The 19,944-nt window shown below is 36.4% G+C and overlaps 1 long non-coding RNA gene across 1 annotated transcript; it reads left to right on the top strand.

Annotated features, from left to right (window-relative positions):
* The first annotated feature begins 4,950 nt into the window (after window positions 1-4,950).
* Window positions 4,951-5,592, top strand: LOC148209577 (uncharacterized). Its single transcript, XR_015793113.1, has 3 exons — window positions 4,951-5,148; window positions 5,248-5,343; window positions 5,424-5,592. It is a non-coding gene; the product is annotated as an uncharacterized LOC148209577 (long non-coding RNA).
* Window positions 5,593-19,944: the final 14,352 nt, after the last annotated feature.

Raw genomic sequence — 19,944 nt, 5'->3', positions numbered from 1 at the left:
GTGCGAAGGAAAAGACTATATGTAATTGCATTGCAAGCTGCATAAATTTCTATCCATTCTTGATGTGCATCCAGATGATTAGTTGGTCTTTTAAGCAATCGTATTGTTTAATTGTTGGCAATCTGAAGTTTTGAGGCATTTATTCATTCATGATTTTGTTAATAAATGCGAAGCCATCGTGCTCTATAATCTCTTCCAAGTCATAGATTGCGTCGTCTCGAGTCTTCTGGATTCTCCTAAGTTCATTTTGAAGGTTGTTTCGGATCTCATCTTGAATTTCCAATATCTTCCTAGCCCAGTATTTACTCAGCACCTCTTTCTTGTTTGCAATAGGGAGTTTTATTATGCTCGATGCTTAGTACATCCTATAGATCTTGACGATCTTTTTTCTCTTCCTCATTATAAACTTCATTGACGGGGATGAGGTTGGATTGTCAATTTCGAGTGTGAGTCTTGGTCACACTATGCGTTACCTCTTAGACTTAGTCGCTCCAATACACCTTCTTATGATAGCGGTCGATCGTTGCCTCCTATCTTCAATTTCCTTGGGTTTGGTGGGTTGGTTTGAGACTTTTCTACTTCTTCGATAGTCGAGGCTTTTCCTTTTGCACATTGGTGGATTCCGGTGACTCATAACATCTAGTAGTAGGGCCAAAATTCGATTCATTCCTTCTACCTTATTGTCAAGGGTAGTGAACTTTGTCATTCTTGTATTGAATCGGGCCGAGTAAGATCGACTCCATTAGAAGAGGCGACTCAAGGTCTTGAGGATTTTGACTTCGGGTTGTTACTCTCTAGAGATATTGATCACCATTCGACCAACTCCAGTGCAGTGAACTTATTCTTCTCCTCGATCATTTTTGCTTCTTAATGAGGTGGCTCGACTTGGTTGGAAGACGTGCCTCAGGGTTTTGACCTCGAGTTGCTACTCTCCTAGGATGTTGATCACGAACTAACTTATTTTTTATTTATGAGATTTCATGAATATTCACTCAAGAAAGTGCCAAGAACCTTTTCTCTAAAGTTCAGCCAAACATCATTCACAGTTTTACAACCAACAACAAAGGAGAAAGCAACCTTTGAGAATGTTGCATTAATTAGAGCAATAAGAGTTTTATCTTGAGTAATTCATTAAAAAAATTTGGATTCACAACAGAAGAAAAATATTATTCAACAGAATTCTCACCTTTAAGTAGGAAGACATTGCTTTCGACATGGAATTGTTCCATCAATAAAGCAAAATAAGAAATGGGCCTTCATAATCAATTTCACTTGAAAATGCTACAATAGATAGTTTGTGGATTCTAATCGAACAGGTATCAAGTTACAGATTTTGGATAAAAGAAAAATTGAAGAGTTGAGCTATGAGTTACACTGATAGAAGTTCCATTTGCTAAATTTGAAGAATAAGCCATAGACGTACGCTTCTCCTTAATTCTCTGGTACCATAAAATCAGAAAGAAATATATGTAAAATAATTATGCGCACTTCATTATTTACAAATCACTATTACACCTCTATTTATATAATTAGAGAGAGTAGCTAATTATTTCAACTAACTAACAAACCACTCACTAACTTAACCATAAGAGATCTATACAATAATAATACACCACAACAAATCTTGGTTTTAATGTCGGACAAAAAAAACACGGAGGAAATGATGTCGGACAAGAAAAACACGGAGGAAACCATGTCGGACAAGGTAAAAAACGCGCCGATTTTAATATATATATATTTTTAAGTATCTATGTCGGGCCTAGCCCGCCATTGTAAGTTTAGTTTTAATGGCGGGCCAGGCCTGACATGGATAATGTGTGATTTTAATTAACCCTAACTTCAAAATTTCACCAAAAATTTTACAATCGATAATTTTTTGCCTCCCACCTCCCTTTGCGAACCCAGCTTCAACTTCAAAACCCTCTCTACCATCGTTGTGAACCCAGCTTCACTACGTGGGAAGGCCAACGAATAGCCATGAACGACAGTGCGAGCGACGGTCCAGGAGTGATTTTACGGCAGCGGCGAGCTTCAATTCGGCGGTAGGCGGCGGCGACGAACGAATATATTGGGCGGCGGCCACAACATCGAAGGTTCCATTCTTCTTCTCTTCTCTTCCCTAGTATTAGCTCGTTTTCATCTCCTTCTAGTTTGGTAATTTCTCATTTTCTTATGGTTTGAGTTTATGTTATTTTATCTATAACTTTAGTTTTTTTTTCTCTTTCTCTGTTGTGCCCTGCTGCACGAATGAAATCAAAAAAAAAAAAATTGGAGTGGGTTTAGATGGGATGGGAAGGGAAGGGAAGGGAAGGGAAGGGGATAATATTATTTGTTGGAGGGATTTTAAGATCTGGAAAATGGAAAATGAAGAGGAAAAAAACTAAAGAACGTGAAATTGAATAGGGAAGGAGGAAAATAATCTTGTTTGTCCCTTGCCCTTTCACTTTATCATCACTTGACAAACTAATCATCTACCGCCTACGCCTTCACCCACTCTCTATCTCATCTTGTAGATTTTAGATCGGTAGTCCTAGTCATCATTTGAATTAGTTAAGTGTTGTTGCTGCTGCTTGGTGAATTGAATTGAGATGTGTGGATTTAGAAGACATGAAAGCAGTTGATTTTGTCTTGTCTTGGGCATAGAATGGTTTTGTCTTGTCTTCGGCATAGAATTTAACCAAAGTCGACAAAAGGGTGAAGCCGAATGGAATGGCAATTGGCATATTTTAAAATTCTAATTCCACACGTCATTCACCTTCTTTTAGTCTCTACTTTCTTGTCTTCTCAATTCTATTGTGCACTTTGCTACTCCTATCAATAATAATACTACTTTCAGATCTATATTCACTCACCCTTCAAACTGACCCAAATCAACGTGCAGATGAACTTCCAAAGACCCGAATCAGATCTTTTTTTTTTCTTTTTCTTTTTTACAGCATTTTCTACAGACCTTTGAAATTTAAAATAATAATAATAAAAACAATAATAACAAACACTTTTTCTTCTGTGGGTGAGTGTAGAGTACAGGCAGGTGGGGTCCATCCATATTTCTATTATAACCTTCCATGTTTACTAGCTACCACTTTACATACCCCACCTTATCAACCATTTGTTTCTTAATCATTCTTGTTTTACTTCTTAAGAACCCGACAAAGTACGCAAGCTTAACCATTGTTTTTTCTTTTTGTAGATTAAACTTTCATAAATTTAGTCATGGATAAGTCGTGGATGACAAAAAATAAAATGTCAACCGAGTATAGTTTAGGGGTTGAGATGTTTATTGAAAATGGATTACGACATTCAAAAAGATCAAATGTCATTTGTTGTCCATGTTTAAAGTTTGTGAATGAAAAGTCTCAAAATGTGAATGTAGTAAGAGATCACTTTATTTGTTTATGGTATCGATTAAAGCTATAAGACATGGATTTTGCATGGTGAATCACTACCAATTAAGAGAAACATTGAAAGTATGTCTGATAGTGTACAAGAAGAAGTTGAGGATGACGACTTTGATGACACAATAGGGATGTTTGAGGCTGCATATGATTACTTTGATGAAAATCCACAAAATTTCGAGGAGCTACTGGGTGATGCGAAGAAACCATTATATTCAAATTGTAATAACTTTACCAAAATATCTGTATTGTTGAAGTTATATAATTTGAAGAAACCATTAGGTGAGTTTGTTTCACCATCCCTATATTTTAATGTTGCCAAAAGGAAGTCAAATTTGGGATTGCAACCTCAAGACCAAGCTGAATTGAAGACTCAGAGCTCACAACCAAAAAAATCCACAACTAAAGTCAGTAATGTCTCAAAGAAAAAGGAGAAAGGGAAGGAAGTTGTCAATGCACCTACTAAAGTTTTTATCCCAAACGAACAACCAACAATGGTAACTAATTTGTTTTAGTTTTGTCACTTACTGTTTCTGGGCACGAAACTTATCTTTTTTGTGCTTAATATTTAACATTTTGCTTTTAAATTTTCTAAGGGAAAACTGTCTCATATGGCTATTGGATCGGTGGAGAACATTGTTGTAATAGGCACAGTATTTGATAATGACGTTCAAAGTCCAACAATTCATGGAGTGCCATTAGGTGTGGACAATGTCAGAGTGATGGTAGACATTGTCATGGGCGAAGATACTACGATACCAATTCTTATGAAGGGTGAGATAAAGACATTAAATCAAACCATTGGTAGCTTTGTGGCATGGCCTCGTCGACTAGTAATTTTAAATGAGGAGAAAAATGTATGTCTTGTTCTAACTTGAGTGAAGTTTTAACTTTTCGTTTGTTAAATGTTGTTTGTAATTTTTTTTGTCAAAGGTTGCTTCTCCTCGAACATCCAAGCCAAGAACACAATCATCTGAACATATTGATGTCCACATGACTATTAAACTCATAAATCAATATGACGTGCGTTCAATGAACAACAAGGATGTAATTGAATTCAATATCGGTGATTACATATTTGGAATGGAGAAGATCATTGGTTTAATACGTGATGACATCATGCAATACTGCGAAATGATTCAAATAGGCTATATGTGTATGCTCACGTGCATCGCGTAAGTATATTAAATCTATTTCATATCTTAACGTCGCTAACTATGAACTTTAATGTTTTACAATTATATGTTTAGGTATCTTTGGAATGAATGTGAGGAGGAGACACATAAGAAGTTCTTGGTGGTTGACCCTGACAACATTGTACCACAAATTATGTCTTAAGAAACTTGTTCTAGACATCTAGCCAATAGGTTAGACATGAGTAACTTGGAACAGGCAATACTCATCCCACATAACCGCGGGTAAGCTATCAATTTAACTTGATTTTATTTATTTACAGTTTCTTTAGTCCATCCATGAATATAATATTATCATGTTGGTTATTAATAGTTTTCACTTAAAGTTGTTTGTTATACATCTTCGAGACAATTGTGTTTATGTATTGGACTCTCTAAGAAGTAAGATTGAAGAAAATTATAAGGGAATCATAAACACGTAAGTGTCTTGAACTCTTATAGTTATAATTTTTATAATTATGTCATTCTAATGTTTCAAGTTATTTAGATCATTGAAAATGTGGCAAGCCAAACACTCTATTCAACATTGTCACAGTACTACAATTTGGAAACTTGTGAAGGTAAATTTGCATTTGATTACATTTTAAATATGCTCAAATTTACATTGAAATCTTTTGTTAACTCATAATTATATTATTTTTAAAATTTTCTATATGTAGTGTCCTCATCAACTAGGTTCTATCGAGTGTGGGTACTATTTGCAAAATTATATACGAGAAATAGTGCGGAACCCTAATACTCCCATAACTGAACTTGTACGTATTATCATATACCTTTATGTGTTTATATATGCTTTATCCTTATATTAATCAGTATTATCTTTCTTTTTTTGTAGTTTAATACAAAAAATGCCTACAAACAAGAAGAAATCGACGAAGTTCGAATAGAATGGACATCATTTGTTGGACGATTTGTGTAGTACCTATGGATTCATTACTTTTGTTTATTTGATGTAAGTATTTTGTTCGGGTTACTTTCTGTAGTAGTACTTAGTAGATTTGAAATACTTGGTCTTGTTTATAATATATAGAACTTTGGATTGTTATGCTGAATGTAGTTTTGTTGGAGGGACGGGCGGTCCCATTTGTTTCTGTGTGGAAGGGTGTTAATATATAGAAGTGTTTGGTTGTTGCTGAATGTAGTATATTATTGCTTTCCAAGTTAATTTTGAGTTATTCTAAAGTAGAGAGGTCATGTTGAAATTTGTACTTGTTTGATCAACTCTTAAATAATTGTGTTTTGAGTTTAAGGTTAGTTTTTGAGTTAAGTTTTAGAATAGATCATGATGTTGAAATTAGTTTTAGTTGCATATTATGTTTTCAGTTTCAATAATATTGAGATATTATTTTGTGTCAATAAGTTGGAAGGAGATATATTGGTTGGTCAGTTTTGAGTTCTATTTTAAATTAGGGAGGTCATGTTGAAATTTATACTTTTTTTATTGTTTGTGTTTTGAATCTAAAGGTTAGTTTTTGAGTTAAGTTTTTCGAATAGATCATGATGTTGAAATAGTTAAGTTTTAGTTGCATATTAGTTTTTGAGTTGCAATAATATTGAGATATTGTTTGCGTGATTAGGTTGGAAGGAGATATATGGTTGGGGTTAATATTGAGTTGGTTAGTCACGTCTCGGCAACCAACTATTTTTTTAATTAAATTATTCACGAAATAATGATGGTCAATGTCTGTCATGAAATATAGTCATTCCATGATGCACGAGGCGAAGATACAATGACGCTCAAACAATGACCCTCAAATGATGACGTACAAATAATGACGCACAAACGATGACGTACAAACAATGTCGCACATATAATGACGGGCAAAAACCGCCATGTAAAATTAAACGAAACAAGGACACTCATAAAAATGTCGGTCACTGCCTGTCATTGTTATCCTTCCATGACGGGCATGTCCATCATGGAAAAGAAGATTTACATGACGGGCAATGCCCGACATTAAAATTGTCCGTCATTGAAAAGAAACAAGGACACTCGTATAGATGTCGGTCACTGACCGACATGGTTACTCGTTAATGACGGGCAATGCCCGTCATGAAAAGCCGAATTTGTTGTAGTGATAATACACTTGAGTTAATACCTCCAAACTCTACATCTAGGTGAACAACCATCCATAAATGTGATAGATGTGTTCTAGCTCTGTATCTTAAATGCAAATGTAATGCGAAGAACTAACCCACACAAACATATCATCACATACAAATCTACTAAACATACACTCAAAGAAAAGATGGTCCCGAGATTCAATTTCGTTAGAACAAAGTACATAGAAAATAGGAGTAGAAGGAACCCAAGAACAAATACAACTCCGAGTCAACAGACGATTATGAACATCGGTCCACTAACTTGTTGATCTTCTTCGATCATCAACTTTGTAGCCTATTGAGTCAGTCGATTTATTAATGTCTTTTAATTTTAGAGACACTTGTCAAACATCGCGATTGGTCTTAATTTTTAATGACACATAATTTTGTTAATATTACATGATAGTTTTTTGTTGGCCAAAATTTGTCTTTCTTCAATTACCATGTGGCATAATCTTACTAAACTAGTTTACGTCATTAAATGATCTTATCATAGACAAGTGACATAATTTGATTTGTCAACTTTATGTCATTTATTTTAATTTGAAGACATGCATAAATTTATAATGGGTCACAGCTTTAAAATATGTAGTTTCATATCATTAATCCAAAATAATGACATGAAAATTGAAATTGGTCGAAATTTATTCTTCACGTATTCCAATTCACTAGTGAATTTGAAAACAAAAAATTGAATATAAATAAAGTACCAAACATATTAGATATCCCATCAAACAAACATATAAGTACGAATGTTCATCTCACAAGAATCTGTTATGAAAACATGAAAATGTTATTTTCAAAATTTACCTCCACATGATCTTTACACATTTTTAAAAAATAATTCCATAAGATAAAAATTCAGCCAATTCATTTGGATTGAGTGAATGGGGAATGAATAAAATATCAAATATGACGTAAAAGATTTTTACAAAGCAAGCTACCTTTGAATTGTTGTTCTAACCCTAATTTATCGATAAGATTGTGGGAGAGAAGCTCTAACTTTTGTCCATTAATCATGTGAGAGGAAAAAAGTGAAGAAAACATTAGTCAAAGTATAAATTTTTATTTCTCATTTGTTATCCCAAACCCTACGAACCTAAGCAATCACTTAGCTGTCACTATAATATTAAAATTTTATTGACATGTCGACATTTCTATCAATATTTATGTTTATAGGTTCATCAACATTTCTTTAGTATCACAAAAAATCAACAAAGATATAAAACATATCAATAAAATATGACTAATATAAATATAATATTAATATTAGTTATTTTTAATTTATTTAAAAGAATGAAATACTTATTCATTAATTTAAATACTCGTTATGGATTTTTTATTTTTATAATTTTGTCAAAATTATCCATAGACATCAACATTTTATCGATATTTTCATCAACAATTTCAATAAAATTGAGACATTGACATTTCCATCTTGATTATCAAGACTTTATTTCAAATTATTAACAGCAACTAATGAAATGTTTTCTCTCCTTTTTTTATTTGAAATAACTTAAAACTTAAAACTTAAAATATCAAATTAAAACTTTTTGAAATGCATAATGGAAACCAACCGTACATTTCAAGGATATTTAATATAATTTATCAGTTTTACTTAAATTATAAACATAAAAATAGCATTTCCCTTGAAAATATCAGCGTCACTATCTAGCCATTCCACGAGGCAAACTATTCGTCGTCAAACTAGTCAAACATTCAAACCCCACCCGAAAACGACGTCGCTTCCCCTTCTCTCCACTCGCCACCTGTAACTAAAATTTTGAATACTACGTAAATAAAAAAATTAAAAAAAAAAGAAAAACAATTGTCGGGGACACGTCAGATCGCCAAAGGCCGTGACGCTCCGTCCATCACCCGCCGTCCCACAACCAAATTCCCCCTATTCACCAATCCCCACGCCACCTGTCCCCCAACACGCCGCTAACGTCACCCACCCCCTCGGTCACCGTCTGGGCCCACCCCACCCCGTTTCCACTCCCCTCCCGCCACGTCGCCATAAACTACAAACTTATCGGATCCCCAAATCGATCTGGCCAATCTCCTTCCGCCACGTATCTACGGATTATTCGATGACGTGGCGTATTACACTGGTGACGTGGTGGCCACTTAGGGAATGCCCCAAAAAAACGAAACCCCTTCTTCCTTATATAAAGGTGGAACGGTTTCTCGACCTTTCCATGTATCCAGAGTTTCAGTTAACACACGTCCCAGGGATTCAGCACGTGCTTCACACCACGTAATCATCTTGAAACGCACCGTTTAATCTCCCGAGTATAAATACAAGAGTTGGCCCCATTTTCTCTGCATTCCAATTAGAAACAGAATCACAAACGTCTCACGATGGCGACGCAGTCGAAAGAGAATCAAGAACCACCATTCTCCGGCTCCTCCGACGAGTTTCCGGCGGCGGAATCGCCGAGGCCGATCTGTCATTCTTGTGATTTTAACTCTCCGGCAGAAGTGGAGACGTCGACGGAGGATCAGGAAAGTATAGGATCGTCGGAAGAAACAGAGTCTCCGAAATCAGTTGCGAAGGCAGGGGACTGGAGGAAGAAAATGGCGTACGTTCACTACCAGATCCGGAGAATCAGAGAGGAAGACTTGCATCTCGGCGAGGACATAGGCGAAGGATTCAACGCGAAAGAGAAGATCAGTAATCCGATCGGAGTCGGAACGTGGTGCGATGTTGGCCAGCAATGTAAGAATTCTCATCAGATGAATCTTGTAATTTTCTCCCGGCCGATCTTGTCGAGCTCGCCGCTCAGCGGGAAGAACACACACTTAGGGCATTAAATTAAAAGTCTCAAAATCAAATCGAGGTACTCTTCTGATCTTCTCGATTCAGAGGAATGAAAAAGAAGTTTTCGATTTATTCTTGTGATTAAGTTAGTTTTCGCTCCGGATTTTGCAGGGGAAATGGAAAGAGAGATTAGTTGTTAGAGTACTGTGCAGGAAAGATTGTGGAAAGTTTTGATCTCTGCCATGGCTGCTTAGATTTTAGGGCTTTTTTTTTTTTTTTTTTTTTATAATTTGGTGGAAAAAAGGGAACGCATGAATTTCGATGATGTAAATAAACTTCTGGTTTTGTTCCTTTCCTGTGATCTTTTCTTTCTAAACTTGGACTTTTTTTCCAGCCAAATTTTAAAAGAATAACAAATTAAAAACAATTTTCAAAATTACGAAATCTCAATAATATAATTATTAATTGAAATATATAGTTCTCACCTGAAATAGTTGCTGATCAGTAACGAACAAAGCATTATTCATTAAAAATATAATATAGGTGTAAAATGACTAACGAAAAAAAAAAGAGAGATTAAATTGGGAGGAATATTTAAGTTGATTATTCACATAATTTTGTTGAACTAGTCAAGATTATACCTTAATAAGAATTAAGAAATATAATATTTTACTATCTTTAAATTGGGAGGAATTTAATCTCTACGTCGGTACCCTCGTTTTGATTAAAAAAAAAGAAGTAAATAGAGGTATATTTTTGAGAAAAGCATAAGATATATATCTATAGGAAAATATATATATATATATTTTTTGAGAAAAGCATAATATATATTTTAATCAAAATATTATATTAAAAAATAGTATCCAAAGCCATAGATCAGCAGTAATTTCTACCCTATTGCTACCTATATTTAATATTTAAAAAGAAAAGATATTTTGGAATATCGACTGATTTTTTCTATAGACAAATTTATTAAAAGAAAATAAAAAGGGAAAAAATGTTTATCATTAAAATTTGAAGATTTTTGTTTTGTTTATCAAAAAAAAGAAGATTTTTGGCCAACTAATTATAAGATTCTTTCGTGTTAATGGTATTTTATGATGCAATATTTCCTCTTAAAGTAAATTAATTATTAGAAGTTGACTATGTATAATTGGAAATTTTCCATTTTTTCTACTGCAAATATAAAGGGATATGAATGGAATATTTCATCCCTTTTGACCTTTTGTTGTTGATTTTGTTATCTTATGCTCTTAATTAGCACAGATCTTGCAAGCTGAATCATGTTTCTCTGATTTTTTTCCCCTTCGTAATCCTGCATTTAATAAACTTTCCCATATTTAAACATTTAAGCAATTATCAATAATTAATCTGTTATCACTTAGAAGTGGAAAAAAAAAAAAAAAATAAGACGTCCATTTACCTTGTAAAAGAAATAAAAACAATCAATAATACTATCTTGATAAAATTCGATCTCTCGTTCTACACTAAAAATAATAATAATCAATACTAAAATTGAGTTTAACAAAAGGTCGGGATATATTAATCATCAATATTTACCCATTTTTTCTACTGAATTGTATGCATTGTTAAGCCAGCCTACTAATTGTGATTTGTACTACTGTGTCCTTTCTGCCTGCCTACAATCTTTACTTTTTTTTTTCTTTTTTGTTAAATGTATCTTTTTAGTTTTGATTAGTTCACGAATCAATCCAGGTAAAAAGATTCCCACTGTGAAACTTAATAACGATAATTTCCTTCTTTGAAAATTCATGAATTAGAGGCCTTTATCAATAAAGACACTAAGGCACCACTCAAAGTCATCGAGAATGCTGAAAACTCTTATTCTACAATACGAATTCCTAATCCGGTGTATTGTCGATGGAAGTGGCAAAATAAACTAATTTCATCTTGGCTTTTGGGATCTATGAATGAAGATATATTGGAGCAGATGTTGCACTGTATGTACTTCTACCAAGGAAATTTGAAACAGCTTACTCCAGATTTTCACTCCAAGAAATCTTGCACAAGTTATGAAGATAAAATCAAAATTGCAAAATTTGCAAAAAGGAGGTTCGTCATTGAAGGAGTATTTTTCAAAGATCAAGAAATGAATTGGTGCTCTAGTTGCTGTTGGAAAGACTATTTCAGTAGAAGATCATATCATGTATATCTTGGCTGGGTTAGGTTCCGAATATGAATTTATGATTTCGGTAATCTCAACCAAAATTGGGTCACAAACAATCCAAGTTATGTCTCTCTTACTTACGCAAGAAGATAGAAAGGAAAACAAGATGATAAATACAGATGGCACGCTTCCTACAATAAATTTGATGGTTCAAACTAGACAACTAAGGAGAATGACAATTCAAAAGGTGCTGGACAATTTTCGAGTCCGAACTTGAATCGAGGTAATAACCAAAGAGGAGAAGGATGAAACAATAACCCTAATTGAGGAAGAGGCCGAAATTGGAATAATCGTAATCGAGTACAATGTCAACTTTGTGGCAAATTTGGTCACACGACACTCAAATGTTATTTCCGATATCATCCACCTCAACAACGACCACTCACGACTAGTTTGTCCTATCCTACAGGTAATTCTCCTTGTCCTTATATGTCAAGAATGGTGGCTGCTTTGAATCTAAATCAAGATTGTAATTGGTATTCAGATTCTGGTGCCACGATTCATCTTACTCACAACTTCAACAATCTATCTGTTGAATTTGAATATTTTTGTGGGAATCAGGTTTATGTAGGCAATGGTGCAGGTTTGCCTATTTCTCATTTTGGTTACTCTTCCATTAATTCTTCTAATCGTCTTTTTCACCTCAGTAATCTTCTTCACATCCCTAATATTACAAAGAATTTGATCAGCGTAAGCCAATTTGCCAAAGATAATAGTTTGTTTTTGAATTTCACCCCTTTGTTTGCTATGTGAAGGACCCAATTACTCTGCTCCAAGAGACATTTTATGATGGATTGTATAGGTTTAACCTTTCCAAGCATCAAACCCTTTCTTCAAATTCAAATGATTCTTCTTCACCACAAGAATCTGTTTCTTTGTATACTTCAATTTTATCCCCTTTACCCAATGCTTGTAGTTCATTTTCGTTAGATCTTTGGCATCGACGTCTTGGGCATCCTGCCCCACCTATTGTCAAACATATTGCTAAGTCTTGTGCACCAAATTTGCTTAATAATAGTTCTCTTAATTTTTGTCATACGTGGGCAATTGGTAAAACTCATGCTCTCCCGTTTACCCCCTCTTTGACTACTTATACAGCCCATTTGCAACTAATTGTGTCTGAATTGTGGAGTCTCTCTTATAAATTATCTTGTAACGGTTTTTGTTATTACATTAGTTTTGTTGATGTCTACTCCCATTAGTTTTGTTGATGTCTACTCCCGTTATACATGAATTTATTTTCTAAAATCTAAATCTGGATCATTTCAAGTCTTTCTCAATTTCAAAACTCTGGTTGAGAAAATGTTAGGGACTTTTATTATTCGTTTTCAATTTGATGTGGAGTGAATTTAAAACTTTTACTTTATATCTCAAAGCTCATGGTATTAATCACAGACTTACCTGTCTTTACACATCCCAACGAAATGATATTGTTGAAAGAAAACATTGTCACGTTGTTGACACGGGACTTACTTTTCTGTCTCAATCTTCTATGCTACTTGAATTTTGGGATAATTATTTTTCTACCGCAGTTTATCTCATCAACAGGTTACCAACTACTCCTTTTCATGATGTGAGTTCCTTGGAAAAGCTCTTTGGCCAATCACCCAACTATTCTTCATTGAAGACTTTTGCATGTAAGTGTTATCCTTTGTTTACGTCCTTATAGTTCCCATAAGCTTGACTTTTGCTCTCGTCCGTGCAAGTAGTATTCATAAAGGTTACAAGTGCTTGTCTCTTGATGATCGTTTATTCATTGCGAGACATATTTTGTGTGATGAATCTTCCTTTTGTCAAATCTCCTATAGCCTCTACTCTCCCTTCTTCTAATATTTCTCAAATTATGCCTACTGTTACTTTATTATCTACATCTTCTCTTAATAGTTCTTCACCTCCTATTTCATCTTCAACTGCCCATTCTCTTTTGGATACAGATATCTCTTCTTCCACAAACTATAATCTTGGCTCTATGATTTCTACCCCTCAAATACCTACTTCTCTTGTTCCTTTGCTTGGACCTCTCACCTCTGTATCTATTGATTGTGTAGTTGATAATTCACACTTGATGATTACTCGAAGTAAGAACAGATTTGTTAGACTCAAGGCTCTTTTACTAACTTATGTTGAACATGAACCTCCCTTTGTCAAAGAAGCCTTAAGGTGCGAGCTTGGAGACGTGCTATGCAAGAAGAATATGACACCTTAATTCATAATGGTACATGAGACATTGTTGCTAAACCTTATGATAAGAAGGTTGTGAACTGCAAATGGTTCTTCAAAATAAAACGAGATTCAGATGGTTCGATTCTTCGGTACAAAGCTGGCCTTGTTGCTAAGGGATTTCATCAATCCCTAGATATTGACTACAATAAGACGTTTAGTCCTGTTGTGAAGCCTATCACCATCCGTGTTCTTCTCATGTTGGCTTTTGCTCATGGGTGGAGTATTCGTCAAATTGGCATAAATAATGCTTTTCTCCATGGTATACTTACTGATTCTATTTTTATATATCATCTAGAAGGCTTTCAGATATCTTGATCCTCTCTCCTTGTTTGTCGACTTCGCAAGTCTCTTTACAGTTTTAAGCAAGCCCCTCGTGCGTGGTTCGAACGACTGAGTCTATTTCTTAATTCTCTGAGATTTGTTAATTCTCTTGCTGATCCTTCCTTACTGTTACGTTGCTCTTCCACTCATTGTTGCTACATACTTGTTTATGTAGACGATATTATAATTACAAGCAGTTCTTGGGATGAATTACAAAGCTTATTTCAAGCTTGAATGCCAAGTTTGATTTTAAAGACTTGGGGACGTTGAACTACTTTCTCGGAATAGAGGTGTAGAGGAGTCCTATCTATCTGCTGGGGGTATGCTGCTCACTCAATCCAAATATATTTTGCACCTTTTGCATCACACAAAAATGGATAAGGCAAAGCCTATTCGACTCCCATGATAAATGGTTCCTTACTTTCTATTAAACATATAGTCAGTCTTTTTATGATGTGCACTTGTACAGAAGTGTTGTTGGCGCCTTGCAATTGAAGGGATTGAATCCCGCAGCGATAGCGCGTGAATGTTTGTGCTTCAATTTTGTTTTAGAAATACAACAAAGAAAAGGCAAAAGCATCATAGAAAAGGAAGTGGTGAAACATACCTTTGAAGACACTTTTTCAATGTAGAAACCAACGCCACCAAAAGATATTTCTCGCTATCCTCTGGATGTTAAGAACTTGGTTTGTAGGAACCGTCTTAAAATTGAGAGGGAAATCAAGAGATTGAGAGAGCGGCTTTTTCGTAAGAGTTTTAGAAACTCATTCAAGCAACAAAAGGAAAAAGGGGAGAACCTCCTTTTATAATGAAGGAAGGGTGAATGGGAAGTCACAACTTCCTCACTCACCACCTCCCCACTTGGTGAGAAATGAGAAAGGTTTTCTCCCCACTTCCCCACTTCGTGGTGGGAAGTTGGAGAAATTTTCTCCCATATTTACTTTTTATTTATTTTATTTTATTTAACAATTACATTAAATAATTTATTTAATTAACAATTGATTGAATCAAATTTAATTAATTACAAAAAAAGAATTATTAATTTAATTTAATTAAATATAATTTAATTTAACCAAATTAACGTAACCCATTAATTTAATCAAATCATATTTAATTAAATTAAACTTAAATTAATCAACCATATTAGAATCAAATTCTAATATACATCTCTCAATTTTTTAATCCAATTCAAAATTAACTTTATATCATAATTATCAACACACATTATATTAATTGCATCTCATACAATTAACTTTAATTCTTTTTAACAAATTTGAACTATTTAAATTATTTTCGAGACTAAATCTTCTTAACTATCCTTTACAAGCTAGCAATGAGACTTAATGGACCTATAAATCAGAAGCTTCAATGATACGAGATTAATTTATTAAACTCATTAACCATATTAATCAAAATTCGTTAACTGTCGGTCACTCCACTAAAAACCCACCGTTGCACTCTTTTCACTTAGAATATTTTACTCCCACAGATTTTGACCATTAATAGTAAGTTAATCCTTCATGAGTGTTCGTAACCACAGATTGGTCAAATTACGGTTTTACCCTTGTGTTACATCTTGGACCTTAAGTACCACTGATCTTCTAATGAACAACCTAATTATGGTCCGATCAATAACCAGAAGTCCCTCTTAGGCCAGTGAGAGGGTGGGACCCTTGTTCAAGTCCCGGACTCAGCACTAAAGGGAACACTCATCTACTTACCCTAAAGTCGGGAAAGAGTGAATTCCATCTTGTGTAGTTATGTTCCCAACTCCTCACTTGGTCTCGTCTCCAAAATGATAGGGATATTGAGTTGGCGACTCAGACCACTCTCACCCATACAAATCAAAGGACAAGCCTAACAGGCAGGAGTCCATTACTCACTCAAGATTGAGAGAGTTATCTGGTCATCCTATTAAAATATTAATCTATTAGCTAACGGTGTTACAGCTAAAGATTAATTATTTTGTGGTCCGATCTTATACAAACTCACTGTATAGGATATCCCCACTCGTATGTCTCCACACGAATGACCTGGATCAAGTCATTTGTAACTATTACAAAGTGGGCCGTATCTATAATGTTACCAGGATAAGGTACCAAATTTTATTCATATACTATAAACACTTTAGGTTATTACTAAACATTATCCACCTATATATCGAATATATACTATATATATTTACACTGTATATACTGTATATTTGTTATATACTGTTCCAGTTACATGACATAACCTCGGATGTTAGTTTATTGGATTTTGGTTAATGTAATTCTAAAAGAAACATCAATAACAACTTTATTGAATAAATATTTATTTTATGTTTACAAACCGAGTTTAGGGCATAAAACCCAACAACAAGATCAGTGTGAACAAGCTCTAACGATCTCTTTGCTCTCGAAGAAGATTATTGTGGAAAACTCTTCTTTGATTGCTTGCCAAGCAGACATCCTTCACAGAGTTGATCCAGATGTTTGGTATATGGCAATCATTTCACCATGTTTTTCGTGGCTAATAATCTCAAGCCATCAAAGTTCAAATGCCCAAGTCTTAAGTGCAAATCCAGAATGAATCTTTTAAACACGATTTCAAACATTTTGCAACATCAGTTTGAATGTTTAATGTAAACATTCTATTCTTCGTCATTTCGACTTTAGCAATCATATTGTCACGATGATCTCATATTGAAAGACTATAATCTATCATCAAAATATTATAGCCTTTCTCTAAGGGTTGTCCCAAACTCAAAACGTAATGCCCCGCGTTACTCAGGTTAGATTTAATCTCGACTCTCGAGGTTCTACCCCAAACTTATTTAAATTTATATAGACATAATTTATTCTATTTTGTTTTATTCTTACTTTATTTTATTTTGGGTCATTGAGGAGTCATAATGATTTATAATTTATGTTTCGAAGGGCACTACTAGGCCTTGGTTCGGACCGTTGGACTAAATTATTTTACTCCAATTATTTGGAGGCCGTTGTTAGAATTGGGTAATTGGGCTTTTTGTTTCAAATCCAAACAAAAGATAAACAAAAAGAAAAAGAGGGGAAAAACCAAAACCTAATTTTTCTTTTTCCCTCCTCCATCACGCAAATGCCTCCCTCCTTCATGTTTCTCTTCCTGTCGTTGGTGACGAGCCCCCATCGACGTCGCGACCTCGTTTCCCGATGACCCACACCTGCAAGCAGCAACGTCGTGCCTCCGTTCCCCGACAACCCACTTCGGCAAGCAGCAGTTCGGCTACGCGGCGGTGTTGCTCGGTGTCACAACCATACTAGTAGAGAGTAGGTTGTGACGCCCACGTAGTATGCAAGTGTCAGCGACAAGCATATGTCGCCCATCGGGCCATGACGAGGGCCGAGAGAGAAGTGTCGTGATGCGACCAAGGAGGATGGTGCATCACCTAACACACCATATGGATGTGCTCAAGAATGCCTAGAGAAGGCATATGCAGAATGCAAGGCGAAGGCGATGTCAGTGGTGTCGGTGACAAGCTCAACGGGGGCCAGTTGGGGCCCCGAGCCACGACCCTAGAAGTCGGGGTTCCGTCGAGAGTTTGGACGAGCGGCTTTAGAGTTAGATGCATATTAGTGGAATATGTAAGCACGCCAAGTTTCGTGTCAATCGAAGTTCGGACGTGTGCTCTACGTTGGCGAGTGACTCCTTGCCACTTTCGACGTACACGCCTGCCAGACCAAGTTTGCCTTAGAATGTACCTTAGGGCGAGGCATGGTGTTGGCTCTCCACCACCCCTGGGCCATGTCAGGACCTAAGTGAGCCACCACATGGCACATGCGTGTGTCATGGCGAGGGCGAGCGTCTACAAGACGAGTGTCTTGGGCGACTTCCGTCGAGGATAGTAACCTCGAGGACAGTGTCGGGCGACACGGGTGTGCCGGCATTGCGCCTCGGTCCATGTGTCGGAGGTTGCACCACGGGGGTCCCTATGTGGTACGGTATGCTCGAACGACACGACACGAGCGCAAGAGTCGTCGTGCCACGATAGTGTCCGGATGGCTGGATGTCCGGAAGGTCCCGATCATTAAGACAAGCACATGGGTCGGTTCTTGGTATGCGTGCCCAAGTGAGTAGCGAAGCCCGATGACATCCCGATGTTCGGGGTGACATCCTAAAGTACCGATGGGCACCCGGTAAGTGAGAAAAAGCTAGTCTTGGCCCGGTAAGCGGCAAGACTCATCCCGGTTGCCAAGTTTAGTCATTCCTTGTCCGGAAGTCGGCAGGAATCATCCCGGCAGTACCCGGTAAGGCCGTTTAGCCCGTTATTGACTAGTTTCTCTGCAGGAATGGTCTTAGAGGCGTCTGATGGGTCCGATAAGCTAGTTCTGACATAGTTAAGCGGCAGGAATCTCTCGGTTGTACCTGGTTGGCGTTTTAAGCTCGTTCTGGCCCCGTTATAGGTCAGAACTCATCCCAGTAAGGTCCTGGCTCATCGTAGGAGCGGGACGGTCGAGTGGTACAGAGCCAAGATGGTTGGAAAAGCGAAATGAAGCCGAGTCGAGGAAGAAAGAACCTCGTCTAAGGTCCGACGAAGCCACAAAGGGCGCGAAAAGTAGATTGGGGCTAGAGTTCCTCGTAAGGCTGGCCATGGTCGAGCTTAGATCATGGCGCCGCGCGGTTGAAAAATGTACGACCGTGACACTCGGCGTTCGCGGCAGCTGGGGAATTTTGGGACTTTTTCGACGGTTGTTGGCAAAGTCCGAGTTGATTAGCGGTGACCCACGACTCGTAGCACATAGTATTGGTGGCCTGTGCTCCTTGGGTAGCAGCCAGCAGCATCGATGATGGTTTTGGTGCGACTTTCCCTACTGTAAAAACGCAAACATCTTAGGTTCTCTGCGTTCAACGACTACCCACTTCCGTTCAAGGCCCGATTTATGCTACCCATGCCTATCCGAAACAAATCTATCATTTACACTTGAACGAAGTCGATCTTGTGGTAAATGGACTTTCAAAACTCCTTTAGAATGTTTTCCCATGGCTGAAAGTTGTAAATGACTTGCTGTTTTTTCCTTGTTTTATGTTATAGGTGTTGAAAACACGCAAGGACTAGGAGCATGGGAGTGTGTAAGTAGTACTAGGGGTGGTTGTGTGTGTTTATGGACTCTTGGAAATATCTCTTGGCTATTTGATTACCTAACATGTATAACTCATGTCATTATGATTGCTGGATGTGTTAGTTAGAGGTGATTGAATGCATGTTCTGAACTTGGTCATTCGTGCTAGCGTTATGTTGTTGGAACAGGTTGGATGAAATTTTTTAGTTTTCTTTTGTCAAATATGTATAATAGTTACCTGTTGAAAAGGTCTGTTTAAAGGATTTGCGAGTTGTACCTATCTTTATTACGTTGTGTAAAGCATGCTGAATATGTCTGCAAGTGTTGCTATTTATCTTACAAGAGTCATTACGTGTGCGTTCTCTATGTTGTGAGAATGCTGCTGGCTATTACATGTTGTGTTTATGCCATCTTTATGCATTAAAATCATGCAGGACAATGAGTTGTACTAGGACATTGTAATAAGTGTAATTAGGAAGCCAGTACTGGAAATCCTAGTTAGGGATGAGATGTGGAGTGAGATGTTATGAAAGAAGAACCCGTGAGTGTTAGGGTCGCGAGTGCAAAGGTCGGGGACTGATATGGTACTACTGGGTGTCGAGGCTCCAGGTACAAAGGTTAGGGGTCGATACACCAATCTTAGTATGGACGAATGTCGAGGCCTTGGGTACAAAGG

This window comes from Momordica charantia, assembly GCF_013281855.1.
Source record: "Momordica charantia cultivar OHB3-1 chromosome 8 unlocalized genomic scaffold, Mcharantia_2.0 BLBB01000008.1, whole genome shotgun sequence".
NCBI lineage: Eukaryota > Viridiplantae > Streptophyta > Magnoliopsida > Cucurbitales > Cucurbitaceae > Momordica > Momordica charantia.
Note: the sequence above shows the minus strand (reverse complement) of the source record. Positions and strands in the feature narration are given on the sequence as shown.